Source organism: Urocitellus parryii, chromosome 4 (genome assembly GCF_045843805.1).
Source record: "Urocitellus parryii isolate mUroPar1 chromosome 4, mUroPar1.hap1, whole genome shotgun sequence".
Taxonomy (NCBI): domain Eukaryota; kingdom Metazoa; phylum Chordata; class Mammalia; order Rodentia; family Sciuridae; genus Urocitellus; species Urocitellus parryii.
In genome coordinates, this window is record NC_135534.1 from 142,225,181 (window position 1) to 142,249,075 (window position 23,895).

The following is a 23,895-nucleotide window of genomic DNA, read 5'->3' on the forward strand; positions in this document are numbered from 1 at the left end:
TTTTGTTAAACAAAAGTCACATATATGCATTGTGAAAAGGATTTTAAACTACTAAAACATATAAAGAGCAAAACAATCCACCTTTGGTGAATTATTGCTACATTACCATTTTGATGTACTTTATTCTGTATACTTTTGTATTATCCATCTACAGGATCTTGTAACCAGATCTTTTCAGTTAAGATGCAAACTGTACTTTTTTATATAATATTTTTAAAAATCTATAGAAGTGATTCAAGATGGCAGGCTAGAGGAAGGCTGCATTCCCTAGGTGCTCCATGGTTCAGTATTCAAGCAGCAGGAGTACTGCTTCTCTGCAAGGTGAGTGAAAGAGGGATTTCACTAAAACTCAGTGTTAGAGAGGCAGGAATGACTTAGAGACTCAGAAATTTGGGTCCATTAAACAAAAGAGAAAGACTTTTGAAACCAAGCTGGTCATGGCGGCGGCAGCAGCAGTGGTAGTGGCACTAGTTCAGCACAGAGGCAGAGGGAATACAGAGGGAAATACGATGGACAGGTTTAGTGCAGAGAGACCTTTAGTACAGAAAAGCAGTCAGCCTTTAGCTGATCCAAAGGCTGCACTGTGCACTAGTGCTTGAAAGTGTCCTTTGTTTCCCAAGAGGCTGCAGAGAGCTCAGAAGGCGGCTATCTTGAGGTAGCCATGCTGTAGCTGCTGCTGCAGGAGCCAGGAGGTCTGAGCAAATAAGGTTGCACTATCCCAGCAAGTGCCTACTGTGTGGCCTAGGGTGTACATTCCAGAATGGAAGTGAAACAAGCACAGAGAATATTTTACCCAGGGTGAACCGAGTCAGAAAAACAAAGGGAGCTCAACTTGCTTCTCTGTTGAGTCTGGCGTCTCACTTGAACAGGCAAGTGTAAATACAATCAGGAACTAAGCTTGAGAAGGCTGTGTTTGTGGGCAGCAAAGGTGGTGAAGGATTTGTCCACTGTCCCAAAATAGAATCCTTGGGAGACTCCTGAGATCCAGACTACTAAGCAGAGATTGACAACTGCCAGGCACTAGATCTAACGGGGAGCCAGAGCAGACAACACCCAACAAAGGCCTGATTCGACAGACCTAAGCCCTCCTACTGGATCTCCACTCATAGAACTCTGCAGTGGCTCCTCCCTGGGAGCACTGATCTGATCTGGGCAGACAAAACTCTGACAGTACTTCCCATCCCATCTTACCTCATTCTGGTGAGAAGAGAAATGGAGACTTATTTGAATCCACTTCAGTCTCAGGCCACTCCAACTGGCAGGTTGGTGAGTAACACAAAAAGATGAAGGGGTTAACAACTCCCAACCCTTGCTCTTACTCTCAATACATAGCTCAAGAAAAAAAAATGGAAAGAAAGACAATCAGACACAGATAGTGATCATCTATTCTCATCAAATATTGTGACCACCTCAGTGGAAACAATTCATTAATTTTTCATTAATAATTTTTTGTGGGTGTTTTGTTTTTGTTTTTGTTTTGTGTGTGACTTTTCTTGTTGATTGGTTTATGGATATATCCATAAACCAATCAAACACACACACACACACACACACACACACACATTTGTTTCTTTTCTTCCCATTTATAGCATTTTTTAAAAATGTAGTTACTGTCCTTGCCTTGTCTTTTGAGGGCTAAGGTTTTTGATTAGTATATGTTGGTTTTGCTTTATATTTTTTAATTTGTCTGTTTTTCTCTCTTTCTCTCCTTTTTTCTCTGTCAACAGCCAATCCTATTGTTCCCTCCTCCTCCTTTCTTAAAATATCACACTCTACATCTCTTCTGCATTCTCTCTGTTCACTTTTTGAAATTTTATACTCTTGTCTACCTTTCTACTGCATTTTCTTTCTCTTAATTAGCTGCATTCTTACTGTCTTTTAGCACTAATTGGGTCATGTAACTCCTACTCCCACCATTAATGCTATTGCAATTATTACTGCTGTGGATGACATAGTTGACACCTGTTGTCAGAGATAGTTCATGGTTACTTATTGTTTTTGCTTTGGCAATTTCTGACCCTGACATTTTTGTTTTCTTTTGTGGCAGTTACCATTGTAGATGTCATAGTAGGAGCCAGGTATTTAATTTAGTGCTGCATGTTGTTTGCATTGATTGTTGCTATTGTTTGTTTCTCCAGATTCTGTAAGGTCCTGAGACACTATAGGGACACTACAAGTTCACAGGGTAGAAACTATGTTACTGAACTAAACTCAACTAGAAGTTAGTGTATCTTGCTCCACACACAAACTAATGATGCACAATCATCAAATGTACTTTAATGCAAAAATAAAACCCCAAGCTAACAACCAGATCCCAATAAATGCCTAAGGGTGAGCCCTCAGGTCCTACCTACATCCAATTCTACAGAAAAAAAAAAACCAGAGAAATAACACAAAATCTCTGAATAACACACTTACAAGGGATTCTCAATCTAGACCACTCTAGGACATTTTGGCAAGTGAAGTCTGTGCCCTAAAAAAGCCCAAACAAAAGAGTGGAGGGAAAACCCTCCCCAACAGATACATAAAACCCACTACAGGAATATAAAAAATATGAAAAAATAAGCTAACACAACACCTCCTAAAGTTTATAATTCACCAGTAAATAATACCCAAAATAGTAAAGTGGATGAAACATCAGATAAGGAATTCAAGAGAATTATTATAAAAATGATCAATGAATTTCAAGAGAACACAGGAAAAAAACAGAGTGAATTAAGGATGTCAGTACATAAAGTAATGAGAAATTCAACAAGGAGATAGAAATATTAAAAAGCTTTAAAAGCCATTGAGAATTCCTCTGTGACACAGTATAAGACTGATTTTGAGAAATGTTTGTAATTTCCAGTTTGGTAATGCTGTTGTTTAGTTCTTCTAAATAACAATTACTTTTCTTTTTCTGCTTAACCATCAGTTTCTGAGAGAAGTGGGTTAAAATTTTCCACCGTGATTGTGATTTATCAACTTCTTGTATTTCTGTCTATTTTGCTTTATGTAATGTTGTTAAGTATTTACATATAGACTGTGAGCATAAAAAGAGAAATATTAAAAAGATTATCAGAAATGAAAAACACAATAAATCAAATAAAATATTCAGTTGAAGGTCCCTTTAATTGAGTAGACTAAGCTGAAGACAGACTCTCAGAGCTAGAAAACAAAGTGACCCACCTTGAAGACTCAGATAATATTGAAGAAGAAAAAAATGTACCATGATCAAAATATACAAGAACTCTGGGAAACTATTGAGAGAGACCAAATTTAAGTCTCATTGGAATTGAATAGGGCTGTAAAATGCAGACTAATAGAATGGATTACCACTTCAGGGAAATAATAACAAAATTTTCCCAACCTTCAGGATGAGATGAACATTCAGATACAAGATGCATTCAAAACCCCTAGATGTCAAGATCAAAAAAGAACTATGACACATTTTAATTAAAATGCCTAATATCCAGAACAAGGATAGAATTTTAGAAGCCTCAAGAGAAAACATCAGGTCACATTTAAAGGTAAGCCAATCATAATCACTTCTGATTTATCAACACAAACTCTACAAGCCAGGAGGATTTGGAATGATATGTTCCAAGTCCTGAAAGAAAATAACTGTCAAACTGTCAACCAAGACTGCTTGATTGACAAAGCTATCCAGCAAAACTATCATTCAAAATCAATGATTAAATAAAACGTTTTTTAAAAATATTTTTTTAGATGTTGATGAACCTTTATTTTATTCATTTATTTCTATGCAGTGCTGAGAATCGAACCCAATTCCTCACACATGCTAGGCAAGTGCTCTACCACTGAGCCACAACCCCAACCCCTAAATAAAACTTTTTAAGATAAGCAGAAACTAAAATAATTCATGAATGCTAACCAGCACTACAGAACTTACTTAAAGAAATACTGCATGCAGAAGAAATAAAAAACAAGCCTCAGAGCTCACAAATAAACAAATCTCATTTGAAGAGTAGCTAAGCAAATGAGAAACTGGACCAAAATAAACATGATAAATAAAATGGCAGGAAGTCTTAAAAATTTATCTATAATAACATTGAATGTAAATAGTCTCAATCCTCCAATTAAAGGACATAACTGGCAAAATGGATTAAAAACAAGACCCACCATATCTTGCTTGCAAGAGACTTTAAAGGCAAAGACAGACACAGGCCAAAAGTGAAAGGATGGAAATTGATATACTGTGTAAATGGAGCCTAAAAACAAACAGGAGTAATTAATCAGAAGAACAAAGAAGGCCACTTCATATTGGTAAATGGACAATCCAACAAGAAGAAATAACAAGAATAAATATTTATGCTCCAATGTGGGTGCATCTAATTACATAAAAGAGACACTACTCAAATTGAAGCCTCAGATAGCCCCCAGTACAGTAATACTGGGTGATTTCAACACACCTCTCTCAACATTAGATAGGTCATCCAGACATAAACTTGGTAAATACTCTTTGGGCATGAAAAATATTGTATATCAAATGGGCCTAATACATATCTATAAAATATTCCATCTAAAAACAGCCGACTGCATTTTCATTTCAGTGACTCGTGGAACCTTCTCAAAAATAGACCATGTTTTAGGCCACAAAGCAACTCTTAGCAAACACAAAACCAGTATAATTTTTTTCATCTTATCAGATAATAATAAAATGAAATTAGAAATCAACATAGCAAAACCCATCAGAAACTATATAAACACATGGAAGTTGAACAATACTCTTTTGAATGATGAATGGGTTATAAAAGAAATCAAGAGGGAAATTAAAAAATTCTTAGACTCAAATGAAAAGCATAGTAGAACCTCTGGGACACCAGGAAGATAGTTTTAAGAGGAAAGTTTATAGCTATCTATTAGTGCCTACATAAGAAAACCAGAAAAATCCCAAGTAAGCAACCTAGTGATGTATCTCAAGGCCCTTGAAAATGAAGAGCAAAACAATTTAAAAACCAGTAGAAGGAAGGATATAATTAATATCAGAGCCAAAATCAATGAACTTGAGAATAAAAAAAAAAGAACAAAACAAAGGATCAATGAATCAAACAAATGGTTCTTTGAAAAACTAAACAAGATTGATAAGCATTTAACCAAACTTACCAAAAGAAAAACAGAGGAAAAACAAAATTAATTAAATTAGAGACGAAAAAGGAGAAATCACCAAAGACATCTCAAAACTTCAGCAATCATTATGGATTATTTTTGAAAACTTATAATCAAATAAATTGAAAACCTAAAAGAAATGGATACATTTCTAGACAAATATGATCTGCCAAAACTGACTCAAGAGAATAAAGAAAACCTAAACAGACAGATTACTTGTAACAAGGTACAAGTAGTAATAAAATAAAGAAAATCCCAGGACCAGATGGATTCTCAGCTGAATTCTACCACATATTTAAAGAAGAACTAATACAAATACTTCTTAAATTATTCCATGAAATATTACAAATTCATTCTGAAGCCAGTATCACACTCATACCAAAACTGGCTAAATGAAATAAACTAATCCCAAAATACAAAAGGCCAAATATTCTCTCTGATACATGGATGCTAACACACAATAAGGGAAAGGAAGAGGGAATAAGAGAAGTTCAGTGAATTACACAAAGGGGAATAAAGGGAAGGGAGAGAATATGAGAACACAAATGACAGTGGATTAAATTGGACAACTTTCTTATGTTCATATATGAATACATGACCAGTGAAACAACCACAAGAATGGGATCTTAAGTTACACTCCATGTATGTATGTCAAAATGTACTCTACTATCACGTATATCCAAACAGAACAAATTAAAAAAAAACTACAGACTGATATCCCTGATGAGCTCAAATGCATAAATCCTTAAAAAAATGTTAGCAAATCATGTTCAATAACATATTAAGAAGATTGTATATCACAACCAAGTTGGTTTTATTCCAGAGATGCAATGATGTCTTAATACACACAAGTAAATGCATGTAATTCATCAAATTAACAGAATTAAGGACAAAAATTACATAGCAATCTCAATAGATGCAGAGAAGGCCTTTGACAAAATTCAGCACCCATTCATGAAAAAAACACTGAAGAAACTATGGATAGAAGGAACCTATCTCAACATTGTGAAGCTGTATATGAAAAACCCAAAGCCAACCTCATAGTAAATGGGGAGAACTGAGATCATTTCCTTTGAAATCTGAGACAGGATGGCCACTCTCCCTACCATTTAATAGAGTGCTAGAAATTCTAGCCAAAGCAAGCAAGAGAAGGAAACAAAAGTGATAAAACTAGGAAAGGAAGAAGCCAAATTATCACTGCTTGCAGATGATATGCTTCTATACCCAAACAATTAAAAAAAAAGAAAGAAATTCACCAAAAGATTGGTAGAGCTAATAGACAAATGTGGCAAAGTAGCAGATTACGAAATCAACAAGAATCAATAGTTTCCTATGTACCAACAATGAATATGCTGAGAATGAAATCAGGAAAATAATTCCATTCACAATAGCCTCAGAAAATACCTAGGAATAAATCTAACCAAGAAGGTGAAAGACCTCTACAATGAAAACTATAGGAACATTGAAGAAAGAGATTGATGCACTCAGAAGATGGTAAGACCTCCCATGTTCATGGGTAATCAGAATTAATATTGTGAAATGGCCATACCACCAAAAGCAATATACAGATTCAGCGCAATCCCCATCAAATACCAATGACATTCTTCACATAACTAGAGAAAAACAGTCCTAAAGTTCATTTGGAGAATAAAAAACCCAAAATAACCAAAACAATTTTAAGCCAAAAAAGCAGTGCTGGAGGCATTACAATACACAATTTCAAATTATACTACAGAACTGTAGTAACAAAAACTGCATGGTTCTGGCATAAAGATAGATATATAGACCAATGGTAGAGAATCGAAGACACAGAGACAAATCCATACATCTACGGTCATCTGATCCTTGACAAAAGTGCCAAAAGCATATACTGGAGAAAAGACAGCCTCTTTAACAAATGGTGCCAGAAAAACTGGTTATCTATATATAGAAGAATGAAACTAGATCCCTGTATCTTACCCTGAGCAAAAATCAACTCAAAATGGACCTAGGAAGTAGGTCAGAAACTAGCAATTCCTAGATGAAAACATAGTCAACACTCCAACTTTTAAGAACAGGAAATCACTTTCTCAATAGGACCTCTAAAGCTCAGGAAATAATGCTAACAGTTAATAGATGGGACAGCATCAAATTTAAAAGCTTCTGCACAGCAAAGGAAACAATTAGGAATATGAAGAGAAAACTCATAGAATGAGAGAAAATCTTTACTAGCTACTCTTTTGACAGAGGCTTAATATCTAGAATACACGAAAAGTTCAAATATATTTAACACCAAAAAAATCAAAGAACTCAGTTAATAAATGGATAAATGAATTAAACAGATCTATGGAGATCAGTATAGAGGTTACTCAAAAGACTAGCCATGAAAACACCATATGACCCAGATATACCACTCCATTTGCAGGAAAATGGATGGAACTAGACACCATCTTGCTAAATAAGTCAAACTTCAAAGTTCAAGAGTCATACATTTTCTTATATGTGGAACTAGAAAGGAAAAGAAAAAGAAAGTTGGGGGTAGATCTCATAAAAATCAAAGAGGTGAGCAGTGGGGAGAGAGGAAGAGCTAGAGAGTGATATTGGCCAAATTTTATTGTTATATCATGTGCATGTACAAATATGTAATAACAAATCCCATCATTATGTATGACTATAATGCTCCAATTTAAAAATTGTGGAAAAACACTCTATAAATATGGTATCTTTAAAGTCTGCGTATTATTCCACTGTAAAGACATACCAGCCTATATACCAGTTATTTTATAGCTCTACGTTTAAGTTAAAGTTTCTACTTTTTCACTGTCATAAGCCTGAGATGAGCAGAACAATAGATGTTTTGTTCCCTCTGTCCCTTTCCCCTTTTTTTTGTGGCATACATGTCTTGTTCTTGCTCTATCTTCAGTCAGCCATGTAGTTTGGGGAGAAATGATTCTGTTCCAGGATTAGGAGTTGATTGGCTTAAGTTAGTCAGTGTAAATCATGCCCTTGGCCATGGAGGATGGTTCATGTAAGGACACAAACATTTTTTTTTAAAGGCAGTATGTTCAATGACACCCTTCACTCAAAAACTTCACTTTCAGGGGTAGACTTAACTATATGTAGCATCGGGTGTCTTTCAGTGTATCAGATAAACACAGTGATAGTGCAAAATTCTAGTTGGAATTATTAAAGGGCACAATGCATGTGATTCAGGAAAAGAAGAGAGGGATTCTGACCTGTTCTGGGAGCAGAAAAGAAAAGAAGGGAACCTATTGTAGCCTGAACAGAAGTTATGTTCAGAGTAAAAGCCAGTGAAATAAGAAATGGCATACAAAAGCAAATTTATTGGCGTTTAGGAAACATTGTCTATTTCATTCATACTTTTAAAATCCTAGTTATATTGTACATTATAAAGAATGCTGGGCTATCAATTATTAGAAAAACCTAAGTCAAGAAAAACCCCATCACCAAAGGTCATTGTGTGTTTTTCATTCATACAACCTCACGTCATAAGACTTGAAATGAAAGACTGAGATGGAATGAAGGTAATCGCTAAAGAACTCAAAGGAAGGAAGGAATCTACTGCTATCAGAATAGGTACATCCAATTTTGCCTGTTCAAAACCATATCAGAGCTGGGCATGGTGGTGCATGCCTGTAATCCCAGCAGCTCCGGAGACTAAGGCAGGAGGATTGCAAGTTCAAAGCCAATCTCAGCCACTTAGCAAAGCCTAGGCAACTTAGTGAGACCCTGTCTCAAATAAATAAATAAATAAATAAATAAATAAATAAATAAATAAATAAATAAATAAATAAAATAGGCTGGGGATGTTGCTCAGTGGTTAAGCATTCCTAGGTTCAATCCCTGATACGAAATATATACATATATCTCAAAAGCTTAAAGATATGACCACACTCTTATGGTGTTTAAATTAAAAACAGATGAATAAAAATTCATGGATGGTTGTCCTCTTACCCAGTGATCAAAAGTGCTTGAACCAGTAAGATATACTTGTAGGCTGCAGGTAAAAGACAGGCTGATGGAGTTTGGGACCTCAAGGATCATTTTAAAGAAAGATATCTATGAGCCAAATACTTGAGTTTGCCTATAACCCATGGCTTTAAATTGGCATGCACAGAGACTTCAGATCTGCATGCAGTGGCAAACAAGGCTTTCATTTAGACCCTATACATTTAGCATGGTGCCTATAATATTTTGTCTACTAGAAAAGCTGGCAGGTTGCCATTATTTTATATGGTACCCTCTGAAACACTGAATATCAGTTTTGATCCTTGTTAATGTGAATAGGTAGATACAAATATTTGAAGTACCTTCTGAGAGTATCTATAATGAAGTAGAAAAAACACTAATAAAGCAGCCTAGAAAATCTGTAGATAGAGTAGAATAAGACCAAGGAATGGTAAGACATAGATACAAATGCCATAACATATGGATCCACCCCAGTTCCTACAATCATCTGCAAATTTGGCTTTGAGTCTCCTGCTAGCCAAAGCACAAAGAGTAACAGGGACACTTAACACAATGTTTCACATTGTCAAGAAGGAATAGGGATATCTGTGTTTTTTTTATGAGGGAGGGATTTCCACATACAAATATAACTAATTAGTTTTGTAAGCATCTAAACTACCATTAGAACAATTATTTTCCTTAATATGGCACATAATCCTTTGTGGAGTAATTTCACATACTTTATTTAATTTGCACCAAAAAATCCCTGTGATATAAGATTTGAATACAGTATTATTAAAGCAACAGGTATCTCTCACTCATGAATCTAGGAACCTTGTCTATCTGGGAACCCAGAACAATGAATAGAAAATAAGCAGAATGATCTCTGAGTTAGCAAACCAAATGGCAAGTTTATGCATGGAAGCGAACCTCTCATTTGGGACCTATATTCTCTTATATAACCTAAAATTCTAACAAGGTTAGCTAATTTCCCCTTTAAAACTACAGTGGTTTAAAAGTATTAAAATAGAAACTATTATAGAGAAACTATTACAAATGCATCCCCAAAATGGCTAGGTATGAAAGTAGAGGTGAGAACTAAAACAAAGGAGCTGTTGTAGGGACAAACAAGGCAAGGCACCAAAGATAGCAGAAAACAGGTTTGGTTTTTTATTTATTTTTTTTTATTTTTTTGGCTGCAGCCAGGTTCAGAGGGAACAGCTTTTGCTGTTCCAATTAATCCCACGAACCCCGAGTTCAGGGAGTTTCAGAGTTTTATACCCAGCATGTAAGGGGAGGGGCTCAGAAGTTCACAGTCTACAGAAGTTCACATAAAAGCAGCTTTTTCTTTCTCTGTTTTGGGCAAGTTAACCCTTCAAGGACAACACCTGAGAAGGGGAGAGTTTCTTCTCCCCTTTCTTTCCTCCCCTGCCAGCTGTTACCATGGAACCCATTTGTAACATCTTAAAAATGTAGACATCTCTGTGAAGCCCAGCTCAAGGCCAGAGCCTTGTTTGCACATTTCTTCAAAGTACTATACTGGATATGTTTGTGAAAAACTAGTAAGGGGGTGTCCAGCACCTGGAGTGCTGGTATCTTCTTGGCCAGTGGCCAAGTAAACAGGGCAACACGAAAATAGGAAGTTTATCTACATTGAACTCTTTTGCAGAGACTCTTTTGCTGACAGTCCTAAAATCAGTCTGGGTGAAGATTTCTGGAGAGGCCCAGTTAAGACTTTTCAGTGGAAAAAGGGGGTGCCACTTCAGAGCAGTTAGTATAGACTCAGAAAACCCTGCCAAGTACACTAAGTAGAGAATGCAATCATGACTCAGTTTCCCCACCCTGGACCTTGAACCTCCACTAACCAGCTCTTCACATAATTACCTCTGCAATCTTTCAGGAACAAAAATGTGATCCTGTTTTCCCACTCCCAATTTTTAAAATCCTTCAGTGGCTTTCTAGGCTAATGAGATAAAAATCCTATTTAAAAGGGACCACAGGGCTGGGGTTGTGGCTCAGTGGTAGAACTCTCGCCTAGCATGTGCAAGGTGCTGGATTCGATCTTCAGCACCACATAAAGATAAATAAATAAGATAAAATAAAAGGGACCACAAGGTCCCAGCAGGTCTGGTAGCTGCCTGCTTCACCTCCCTCCTCTTACTTGGGTCCCACCTGCTTGCACCTTTTCACATTTCCTTCCCTCTTCCTGGAAATGTCTCACTGCTACCTCTCCTGTGCAACCCCAAATGTCATCATATTAGAAAATCTTACCTACTATTGGTGTCTAGATTAGGTTTACCTGTGCATCTTTAGCAATTAGATTGGAGAATATGCTAAACTATACAGTTGCTCCTAACTAGTTTCATTCTTTGATGATATTTCCTCCAGTATACTGTGAGCTCTGGTGTAACAAGGACATTTCTGGCTTTTATATGTGCTGAATAAATATTTACTGAATAAAATGAATAGGTAATGTCACAGGACAAGCATGCTACAGCTTCCTGGTATATATAATATTTACATTTTACTAAAAGATCCTTTTAGGGAGGGCAAAGATATGGTTTTATTTATTAAAGCAAAGAAATTTATTATGGAACAGAGTGCAAAATTCATATGAATTTTAAAGCTAAACAAGACTTCCAGAATGTTTCTGGCTACACTCCCGATTTTTCTAGAGCCATTGTGCTTAAAATAATATAGAAACACTGTGTGGAAAAGATCTGTTTCCCAAAGGATCAGGATAATCAAGGGTTATCTTTGTTTTAATAGGTAAGAATAAGTGTATGAAGAGGACTTTGTCAATATAAGTTTACGTGCCAAAACAACTTTATTATTATTGAGAACTCTTTCCTGAAATGGGGGAACGATTAAGCTAACACATCGCCAATTACAGGTGGAGCTGGCTCCAGAACCCCTGCCTCCTGGGGCCTGTCCAGCCCACTGCTTTTCATTAAAGCTCAGCACCTGCCACCTGGTCCCTGCTGCAAAGGGTCCCCACCCTCCTGATCTAGAAGCCATATCTGGGGCAGAAGGCCTGTGCCAGGCCCAAAGACACTTTAAATTCTGATCGACCCAAACTGAGAAACAAGTAGGAAAATCAAGCTGAGCCTTTCCCGGCAGCATAATCCAGAGCCTTTCTGCTTTCCCTGGTGGGACTGGGCAGTTCCCCTCCTGGGCTGCAAACCCGGCCAGCTTTGCTGGAGCCCAAATCCGCACGACTCTCCCCCTTGCGGCGAAAATGTGCAATGCAGTGCGTTCCGGAGACAGCGTCAATCTCCTTTTTGAAGTACAGGCAGTATTTTAAGGGACCTGAGAAGCGGGAAAGCTCGGGAGTAACTTCCCGTAGGAGTCGGCGCTGAAGCCCGGCTTCGTGGTCCTCAGGGTGGTCACTTCCTACGTGCAGAGTTTGACCACAGCTGCTGGTTAGGAACCTTGGCCCTCCCCGCTTAGGCTGCTGCAGAGAAGGGTGGAGGTGCCTGTCAGTTCCCTCGGAAACGCAGCCCATTTCCTCCTCTGGGAGCCCGGCTGAGAGCTGAGGCATGTTTCGCCCGCCGGAACCCGGGTGCGAGGGGCGGGCGCACACCACGCGCCCACCCGCGCAGAAGCTGGGGCGCGGCGACCAGCAGCCCGTGGAGGACACTGGTGCCGCTGCCTCCGGCTCGCGCGCCGCGCGTGCACGCGGGTGGGCGTGGGAAGCAGGGGCGCTACTAGCACGCGGCGTGCGCGCGCCCTCACTCTCAGGCGGGCCCGGCCCGGCCCCGGCGCGCGTCACGAGGGGCGAGCAGGCAGGCGGGCGGCCGGGCGGGAGGGAGGGGTGAAGGGGGTGGGGCCGCCGGACCGGAGGGGCCCGAGCGGCTGCTGCGGAGCCGGAGCAGAGCTGGGCGAGGGCGGCGGCAGCGGCGGCGGCAGCGGCAGCAGCAGCAGGAGAAGATGGTGGCGCTGGAGGTAGGAGCGGCTGGAGCGGAGCTTTATTCCCAGGCTCCGTACCATCGCTGTCATTAGCGCCTACTGCTCCCGCGGGCCCGCGGACCCAGCTGTCAGGCAAGGTACCACCGACAGGGAGGGGTGGGTGCGTGGTGGTGCCCGGCGCTGATGCCGCCCCAGATAGGAGTCCTGGTCCTCTCCTAAGGGCGCTTCTGGGCGCAAGAGGCGCTGCATGGAACAATAGTGTGGATGAACAGAGACAGCAGGCTACATCCAGGGGGCAATGCCTTAGCCAGCGAGGCGGGGGAAGGGGACATTGGAAGAGAGATGTCTGGTGTCCGGTGCGCGCTGAGGTACCGGAGCTTTGGGGGCAACGAGCGGGCCTGATGACAATCATGGCAGGTGTGTGTGTGTGTGTGTGTGTGTGTGTGTGTGTAAGTACAGCAGAGGGTATGGGGGTGGTGGACCAGAGGTGTTGGGGAATGACATTTCCAGGAATCCCCACTAGGATCCTTCATATCTGGGCTGACTCTCGGGAAGAAAGAATGTGATGATGGAAACGGTGAGGTGGGCAGGATGCACTGGGTGTGCGAAGTGTTGAGGGAGGCAGTGGGGTAGAGGCGGGTTTGTAAAATCCCGTGGAAGTGTGCGTACGCGTGTGGTTGCATCCACGCTCCTAAAATTGAGCCCCAAATCAAGAGATCTGCCGGTGCCTAACCTCATGTCACCAGCTAACACTGTGGGACAGTGTTTGTTATTTTGACCCTGCAACTCTGAGTACAGTCTCTGTTCTGCTTTTGCGTGTGGATGGCCCAGAGTAGGAATTCTATCTTCCCCTTTCTCTGGCCTCATGACGTGGGGATGTGGAAGTGAGCGTGTGGCTTTGGGGCACATGGTAGGGAAAGAGGATAATGGTTACACCTTCTGGGCTTGCTAGTGTCCCTTGTTTTGAAGGGCTTCTCTCTTGATACTTCTCTCCTCAACTGCTCTTCTGTAAGGGTCTTGGACTCCCTGACTCTGCAGTTTCTATTGTTTATCTCTTGTCTAACCTGGGTCTCTAACTATAGATCACCTTCCTCTCCCCTTCCTCACAACTTTGAATGCCAACCAGACCTTGTCCTTCTACATTTGAACACTGAAATCCTATGGCTGAAGGATGGGTAGTCTTTGTGTTGGTTATTTCAGAATGAACTCTGGAGGTGTGTAGAGAGAGATAGATGGGGGAGGAGTAAAAAGGAAGAGAAAGATCTACTGAGAAATATTTGGTGTCCACTTTCTGAGCATCACACAGCCAAGGTGTTTCCCTTGGGAAATGGGATACTTTATTTCTACTGCTGGTAACATTCACTCTCCCACCTTTCACAATGGCTAGTTAGTACCGTGTATCATTGAGGAATTGTAATCCTTCGAGACTGTGGGGATGGGATCTCCGATCAGTGAAGTCCTTGCTTTTCTTCCTGATGTAGCACACTAGTAGGGAATTTAGTAAATGTCAGGCTTCCAGGCTGGGTCTGGGAGCCAGGACACAGAAATGCATACAGAGTCCATAGCTGTTTTAATTGTCTCTGCATGATAAAGATAGGCTTCTGTAGGGTCGGATGGATAGAAATAGGAAGGGAGATGGTAAATTCATGTGTGTCCACTGCAGTTTGACTCCTTGCTGTCTGTATTTCTCCTGCAGCACTCGTAGGAATGAAGGCACCTTTGTGCTTAATATCTTGTTACTTCTTTATTAAAATGTTGTATGACTAGATTAACCTGCTTAGGACACATTTTGGTCATAGCACCTAAATTCTACTGCATTGCTGTCAGAATCTAAACTGGCTGCTCTGGTTCTCTTTGAAGAAAGCTTGTAGCCATCGTGGTCTTTAAAAATAAATGCACAACACGTTGGCACCAAGGTTTCTTTAAAAAAATTGCTGTTTGTTTTTTGGCAAATATTGCATGAATTCATTGTTACATTGAAAATAATAAAACTAGAGCTATCCACATATGTTTCCTCCCCCCATTTATCTTCTCTTAATTAATGATGATATATAGACCAGGTGCTCTGGAAGCCATCAACATTAAGTAAATTTTCCCATGTCCTTCAAGTCAAGCCTTCTAAAATTTTAATGTGAGGTTGTTGGATCTCATCCAAAATTAAGGATAGATTTATAAAAATGAATTTTGAGTCTTAGTTCTTTACTCTCTTATTGTTTCTGCCAAACCTCTTTCTGAGAAAAGTACTTATGAAATTTAAAAGTCATTCTAAGAGGTTTTGGTTTAAAAAAAGTCATCATTTTCATATTTGCAAGTAAAACCAGAGATGTAACCGTATTATAAGAAAGTTTAAGAATTTAGAAATTACCAAGGTAAATAACCTGTTTAGCAAACAAGGAATTATACAACAGCATGATTAATGACTCAGGAATTAGTGATTTCCTTTCTAATGTAAATGAGATAATTTTTAAAATGTAATGCCTGACTTTTTTAAAGATTGTGCTGGTAAGGCTAATGATATAGCTTGAATCTGTAATTCAGCCTGGTAAACGGTTATACCTGTGCCATAGCCTGCAGCAAGCTATTTGTTTTGCGTGGATACCCTTTCTTCACTTAAAATAGCATTAATGCTTTTTTCATTATTGAGTCTCTTTTTTAAAAAGTTTGGTTTTTTTTTTTCCTTCCCCAGAAGACATGGAAGTAAGACATTTGAAAATTGACCTGTGGGGCCAAAAGGAATAAACTATGGTCCCATGGGGGAAATCAGGCCTTTTTATCCTGAGAGGAACAAGTAATGGACAGAATGGCAATCAGTGGAAACAGACTTCCTTTTCAATAAACCTGGTGGAAAGAAAGACTGGAGGAGAGAATGATAAGTCAAAGAGATGTCACAGTAGAGGGAAAGGAATATGTTTAGTATAGAGGACTCGAACCTACTGTAGAAGCTGAGGAGAAGAATCATTGAGAGGGAGAGAGATGGAGAATGTAAGGGGGAGGCTCAACTGATGAAGTCTTCGAGAAGATGGGCAGGAGGGTACTGGGGAAGGTATGACTTGAGACAGAGGCAGAGGAATTTTGAGGTGGAAAGAAAGGAATTTGTTCATAGTCTTTTAAGGAACATCAGAAAAGATGTGGCAGGTTGAGGCTAGGAGTAGAATGTCAAAGACTTGTGTGCATTGTAGAAATTTAGCAGTGAATCCATTGGGGTGATTAAAAGATTATCAGCCAGCTATGAAGACTGCTTGTGTTTGAAGAGCATGAATTTGTAGTAGAACCAATTAGTGCTATATAATTAGGGTTTGACAATTACTTAGGTAGTTTTTGTAATAGTATTTAATGTTGCTACATTCAGAGGTTCCCTCCTTCCCTTAAACTCAGAGAGGAAAATGTTACCTTTAAAATAATTTGAATAAAAGACTGCACTTGAAAAATTTCATATGCATATTTTCTCTGAGGAATCTGAGTTAAATGAATAAGGCTTATAATAAAATAATGGGGGAAAAGATAAATATTTCTAAAGAGATTAACTTTCCCCATCTAATTATAAACTGTGGCTTTCATAATAAATTGTAAAGTTGATTTTTTCAAAAGAAAAATCAAATATAGAATCTCACTTAGCACCATACTGATCATATATATTTTTCACATGAATACATGAATAAATTATTTTAGTAAGCTAGGTGTAGGGTCTGAAATCTGAAATCTCAGGATTTCTTATTTATATAATGAACATTGAATGAGTCACATTCCATGGCTTCTATAAGTTTATGATATTATTAAAATAGTTTTATTGATTTATACCTACTATGTATGTTGAAACTTGTCCAAACAGATAAACACACACACACACACACACACACACACACACACACACACTTTTCTTCCCCACAAAATAATTGTGTCCACTTTAGACCCTTGTGACCCTTGTGTTATGGGGTTGTGTCATGATTCCAGATGAGTTTATAGAACTTCAACTGCAGTGCATGATAATTTTGAAGTTCTGATGACAAATTTATTTCTTCTTCTTTTTTTTTAAATTTTTTTTAATGTTAAACAAGTATTTATTGAGCACCCTCTTTGGGCCAGACACTATTCTAGATGAAAGGAATACATGCAATGTTGGGGAGAGGTCCCTAATATAACAGAGCTTTTAGTGGGAGAAGATGAAAAATAGATAAGCAAGTATATAATGTGTCAGGTGGTACGAGCTATGAAGACTAAAACAGGAAAAACAATAGGGTGGGACATTGCATAGGGTAATGTTATTTTATGTAGGGTAGTCAGGGAAGGCCTTAAGCAGAGGGAGCTTAAGGATTTGAAGGAGTGAGACATGCAGCTACTTGGGATAAAGGTTCTCTAAGTGGAAAGAATATTCAGAGTGAAGGGCCTGAGGTAGGAACATGCTTGATGTGATCAAGGGATAAGGAAGCATCCCAGGTTCACCTGGACGTGTGGTACCTTACTGCACAGATGGAACAGTCACTTAGGACATCTATGAAAAGATGCTTTGCCTTTTAGTATTGAACTGGTCACCCTTCATGCTGTATCACCCCCCACCATATTTAGGATGACCTGTGAGGTAGAATAGTGTTTAGAAAAGAATGAATGTTTTCAACCAAACAGATTAGCATTAGAAAACTTGAAGAGTGACTCCAAGTGGTGACTAAATACTAGTCAGTTAGAAGTAGTCCCTCTCCTTGGAATTTCCACATCATTCTTTCATGGTCTGAATCTTTAAATGTAAGTTTCTTGTCTTCCTCCATGTTTCACATTCTATTCTCAAGTGTTAACATCCTTGAGGCTAGAATTCTGCTTTGTTCATCTGGGTATACTTTACAACACACAGAAAAACTCTTTGCGGTGGTAAGAGATTAAATACTTACTGAAAGGAATGGACTGAAAGGAATGGAGGAGACATTCCAAAAGTTTTAAGGAACATGGATGCAAAAATTGAGGGTAATTTTTTTTTTTACCTTGACTTCTGCAGACAGCTATTAAATGTTCTCCAAAGAAGACCCAAAGTCACCTCATGATGCTGATGTGGTGGATACATACAGAAGTGATTCATACATGCAACCCTGAAACGAGGATTTGGGTCCACATAGTTTATTGGGGAGGCAAGTTCAAGAAGCACAAGTGCAATTGTGAAGAAAATGAGGTGGGGAGGGGAAGAGAGTGAGGAAGAGTGGGGTTACTGAGCAGGCCACCACTGTGAGCAATTGATGCTTGGCTCTGCTGGTATCACATAAACTACAGCTTAAAATTGCCCTCCAAGTAGTAGGGAAATTGAAATATTTTTCTACCACTTACCCTCAGGGCATTAAATCTCCAGCACATTGGGGCTGCTGGTATTAAGCCTGAGAAAATTCCAGAGGCACCAGAGTAAGTCCCATGTAGAGAAGCAAAGAGGAAGGGATGGCTGGAGTAGAAAGTGTGTATGGGAACTGTCAATCAAAGTTACAGGTGAACTCAGAAGTGGGCTGAGGGGACCTTGGACCTCAGGTCCACATGGAAGAGACATCTTATAGGAGTTTTCGACACATAAGAATTAATTTGATAGCAATTATTAGTATTTTAATGTAGGGATTTTCATGTACTGCAGTAACTACCCGCAGTTCAGTTCATTCAAAAGCCAGCCATTTGCAACCCTCAGTTATCTGAGATGCAGATTATCCCATGTGTTTATGTAAAGGTGTCCTTGGTTATAAGGTGGCTCCCAATTTTCCAACAAAAAGGTTTTAAAGATGGTTTTATGTCAATTTGTATATGTACATTCTTAGAATATAGCAAAGAATGAAATATCTATTTATACTTAATTAATTTACTTGCATATGTTTCAAATTGTCTTGTTAAAAATTAACAGTTTAGAAATGCTGCATCCACTCTCACATGTTATGAAATCATTTATTCAAATATTTCCCATTCTTCTTTGACATTAGAGTCTGGCATCCTTAGACCACTTTGGGTATATTTATTTCCATATGACTTATCTGAGATAGAGTACTGTTGCCACTACAAACTTTATTTCAACTTTGTGTGCCCAATTGCATAATATAAGAACATTTGTTTTTTCTTTTCTTTCTGTAGGTATATATTCAGGTCTTCAACCAGCACTTCCATATGGCTTGTATAAGGACATCCAATATAGGCAATTATGAAGCTCCTCCTGGGAGTATGAACCTAAACCCATGTTAATGCTTGGCTTCCTTTACCTATTCATTGGGTCATTTATCATATTCTAGTCACATGAACTCCATAAGCATTCCTGTCTTGTATTGATTGAGGTTGTTTCAGGCAGTCTTCTCCAAAGAGTTCTCAAGTAACCTCTGAAATACACAACACTTTTCCATGAAATCAGCAGTCTTACTAGGTAATGTAATTTTGACCTGGCTTCTCCTTTAAAATCAGTTGCCATTACATCCAGTGTTAATGAATTGCTTGATTTTCATTTCCAGTTATCTTGGGGGTAATAGGGTTCTTGCTTTTTGGCTTTCAGGAGAAAGTAATGAAGAGAATGCCCTCTAAAATGGGAGCCTTTATAAGTATTCAAACATAAGGCAGATTTCTCTTTTCTGAAATATACTTTTTTGGAGAACAAAAATCTCATGTTATTTTGGTATGTATAAAGTGATCGTGGGAAGCTGTCAAGGTATAATGGTGGTGAAACCATCTCTGCCCACCAAGTTTCCCCAGCAGCCTCCTCCTCTTCTGTCCCATGGTGGATTAATTAGTGTACAATTGGTGTGAAAAATAGCAATGGTTTATAGGAGTTGACTGGCTATCCTTTCAGTTCATGTAATGATTTAGGTTTCTGACTTCTGACAAATTTTAAAACTCAGGATTAGTGTTTATTAACGGGTACACACTATTTTAAAGAACAAGCATATGTGACAAGGTGTGCATAAACCCTTTTCCCCCTGTAAATCATAGCATATTTAAAATGCAAAGGAAGAGCTTGTCGTTTAATGAAATCCTACAGGAATAAATACCCCCTAACTTGAGTATTTAATGAATTAGGATTTTTATACCAGACTTTACTGAAATAAATCACATTCTGTTGCACTGTTTTGTTTTGTTTTTTGTTTGTTTGTTTGTTTGCACATTTTTGACCACAACTTTTGGTGACAATACAACTTACATCACAGCCTGACACTATGGGTGAAGTATGTGTAAATACACACACACACACACACACACACACACACACATCACTGAGACAAGTTTCACATCACAATATTTGCTTTTTATTATGTGTAATATGCACTCTGATATTTTCTCTCCTGCTCTGTCTTTTTTTTCATATGTTTGCCAGCCCACTAAATTGATTTCAGCACTAATGAGTCCTGACATAAGTTTAAAACACACTGCTCCATTGTGTGACACCCATCAGAAGAGAGCTTATTTTTTTTATAAATTAAGCTCACCTCAGAATTTTTTTTCTGTTTTGTTTTAATTCATGAGCACATTTGGATATTTGGTGGTGTGACTGTACTATGTCACAGTCCTTATAAAAGGAAACTTTATTCTCCAGTGTACATTTTATATCTGAAAGAAGAAATTATTAGTGTGGGAAATGGAAAGTGGAGGAAGGTGAATGGGCTGGTTGTAGAGGCCAGCGGCTCTCCGGGCTGTGTGAAGCCTGCAGCGTGTGGGCCTGGTGTCCTTGCCAGGTAGCTGTCCCACACGTCTGGCTCTTCTCTCCCTCCTCATGGTTCTTCCCTGTCCTTCTCCCTTCTAGCCTCTCCCTGGCTGCTTCCCTGAATACCCCAGGGCTCAGGATGTACAATTCAATTTCTTAATTCTAAATTTCAACCTAATTATTTCTTTCCAGATGTGAAAATAGTTTTTACACCTGCTTTTCTTCCAAATAACAAGACAACACAGGGATCGTTTTTCCTCTGAGCTAACTAACACCTGGGGGAATTTTGTCCTGAAGGAGCCAGAAGGGATTCCACAGATGGAAGATTTCCATGGTGTTGGGTCATACAAAAGCGTAACCAGGTCTCATGTTCAGGTACAACTGTGTCCTTATGCCTCTCTAGTTGTTAATGTAAGCACATATCAATTCCTTTTTTAAGGAATGTTTCCCATGCAGTGACTAAAAACAAGTGACCATCACAAAGCACCAGGCTTGCATGAAGTATTACACACACAACTACCTCATGCACTTCTCCTGAGGATCTTCTTTCCCCTTCATTACCACATCAGGAGAGAATGCATATTGCAGACAGGATTTTCAGGAGCTCAGAGGTTCTCTCAGTGACTAAAGGACAGGGGTTAGGAGTGGGTCCAGACAGCTATTGGTCCCAGAGTCTCTTTTATCCTCTGGCCTAGCAGCAGCCTCCCATCCCACCTTTCCTAGCTGGACTTCTTGTCATGTGCCCTCATCTCATGTACTGGAGGTGGGAAGAGACTCAGGGTGACCTGGAATATAGTGCTTCCACTCAGCTTCTCCAGTGGTAAAAGGGAAATGATGAAACCTGGACTTCTCATCTCCTTCCACATAGAGCCACTGGGAGAGTCAAATGGGATATAAAAGGCTAAAGTAAGGTAGATGAGACACTTCCTTTATAATGACATCAAACAGAAACAACTTCCTACTCCTAGTTCCTAGCGTCACCTTCCTCTAAACTCAGCAAACTTCTGTATAGGGCCAAATAGTAAATAGGTTTTGTAGGCTGTGTGTTCTTTGTTGCAAGTTCTCTGCTCTTGTAATGCAAAAGCACCCTAAGACAATGTGTAAGCTGGTGAGTGTCTCTGTATTCCAGTAAAAGTTTATTAATAAATACTGGGATTTGAATATTGTACTATTTTCATGTATCAGGAAATTTTGACTGCTCTTTTTCTTTTTTTTTTCCTCCAACTATCTAAAAGCATTCTTAGCTCCTGGGAAGTGCAGTCACAGGCAATGGGCTGGATTTGTCCCACAAACTTAGTTTAGCTGGGCTAAACTCTCATAGCACTTTAGACCACCCTGGATTCCAACAGCTCACCTGCACATTTTCTCTGCATATGCATATGGTAACCCCCTCACACATGTATTTTATATACTGAATAAGTACTTATTGAATAAAAGGGCATAAGAAAAGCTATTGCTTTTCTGAGCATCCTGTTTCTCCATCTTTAAAAGAAATTCTACCTGTTTTGTAAGCAAACCTTTGGGAATGATTGAGTTAACATTTTGTGATTAACTTATGAGCTTTGAGATTCTTGCTTTAAAGTTTCTCTCCCCACCCACTCTGCTATTAACCGTAAAAGGAAAAGAATGTTAGGGAAGAAAGAAGGGAAAACAGACAGACAAAACAAAACCAACATTTCAGCATAAAAGGGGCTTGTTAGAGAATAACTGTAGTGGCCAAATGCTTAGCTCTGCTCCCTTAGGTTTCCTGTCACTGTAGGGAACTCTAGGACAGGGTGAAGTACTTCTGTGCCTCAGTTGCCATCAGCCTGCTTTTTGGTATGCTCTCTTGAAAATCTAACACTGGGGCCCACAACTCCATGCATTTGGCTATAAATGAAGAGGAGTTGGTAGAATGCACTTATGCTTTTATCTGTATTTCCCCGACACATATTGATGAATCATGCACATGATCTCTTTAAAGAGCAAAGCTTTGAGCATAGCTCCTGTCTTACTTCTTAATATGTATGAGCTTGGGAGTTGAATTACTAGGAAATATATAAATTTAAAATTTTCTTCTCAAAATGAGGTGGACAAAGACTAGATGGTGAAATCATAGCAGAGTATGTGGGGTTTTGTATATTTTCCAAGTAATCTAGGAAAAAACAGATGCTCCTTAACTTACGATGGATTATGTCCTGATAAACCCATTGTAAACCGAAAACCTTGCAAGTCAAAAATGCATTTAATCCTCCTAACCTACTGGGCATTCTGAGATCGTGTCCCTGCCTGGGAGCTGCAATTCAGGCCACTGCCCAGCATCCAAAATATCTTAAGATCAAAATTCACAATTTGAAAAGTATGGTTTCTGTTGAGTGCATATCATTTTTGCTCTATCATAAAGTCGGAAAATTGTAAGTAGAATCGTTGTAACTCAGGGACCATATATATATAACTTTATAATAAGGAAATTGTATACATGTGTGTGCACGTGCACGTGTATTTGAGGTGTTAGAAGAGGGACTGTATTAGAAAATTGATACCAAAATCATTAACAGTATATCCTCCTCATTAATATTTTTAAGGAGAGGAACAATTAAGTCAACTTTCAAGTAAGTACTTATTTTAACCTGCCCAAGTATATTAATTTGCTATAACCTGGAAACAGATCCACAGTAGGTGTAAAATAAATTATAAAGGTATTTTTCAATGGGCTTAAATTGTTAGTGCTATGGTGGCTGATGTCTTAAAGATAGGATATTAAGCCTGTGTTAAAAATGCATATTTCATTTCAGTTGTGTGAAGTTTGTGAAGGCTGCTTGGGGAAGAGTGGAGGCTGCAAGGCTCCGGATTTTGTTCCTATTATGTCTAAGCTGTTCTGTATGAGACACAACATAGTGCTTACTACAGTGCAAAGACTTCTTTCAAAAGCACTAGTAATGGATGGATGCAGAGGGGGCGAGGCGACTGGGGGGGGGCAGGCTTAGAAATAAATGTGTGGTGGTGGGTAGGTAATTATCCATCTGTCTGTAGCTGCTTATGTGGAATGAGGTTCCCCTTGATAAAGAGAATGTGCTTATGAAGGTGGATGATTCAGGTTTCACTTATTAAGTCATCTGCACATAATAGTCACATAAGTGGCTCTTAGCATGTCTTATTTTCTGACTTTTTTTTTCCTTTTTACTCCCCCCCCCACCTCGTTTCTTTCTTCCACTTGGGAAATTACAGAGGGCTTGTTTATATCACCTTGTTTACTTTGATTGCTTCCTTCTGTTCTGGATATTTTCAGCAAATGTTTAGTTATCACGGATTGT

At 39.0% G+C, this 23,895-nt stretch overlaps 1 protein-coding gene across 1 annotated transcript in view; it reads left to right on the forward strand.

Moving 5' to 3' along the window:
- Positions 1-13,003: 13,003 nt before the first annotated feature.
- Positions 13,004-23,895, forward strand: part of Apba1 (amyloid beta precursor protein binding family A member 1) — a 200,700-nt gene continuing 189,808 nt past the window's right edge. Inside the window, exon 1 of the mRNA XM_026389282.2 lies at positions 13,004-13,103. The gene's annotated coding sequence lies outside the window, so the exon portion shown is untranslated. The remainder of the gene's footprint in view (positions 13,104-23,895) is intronic.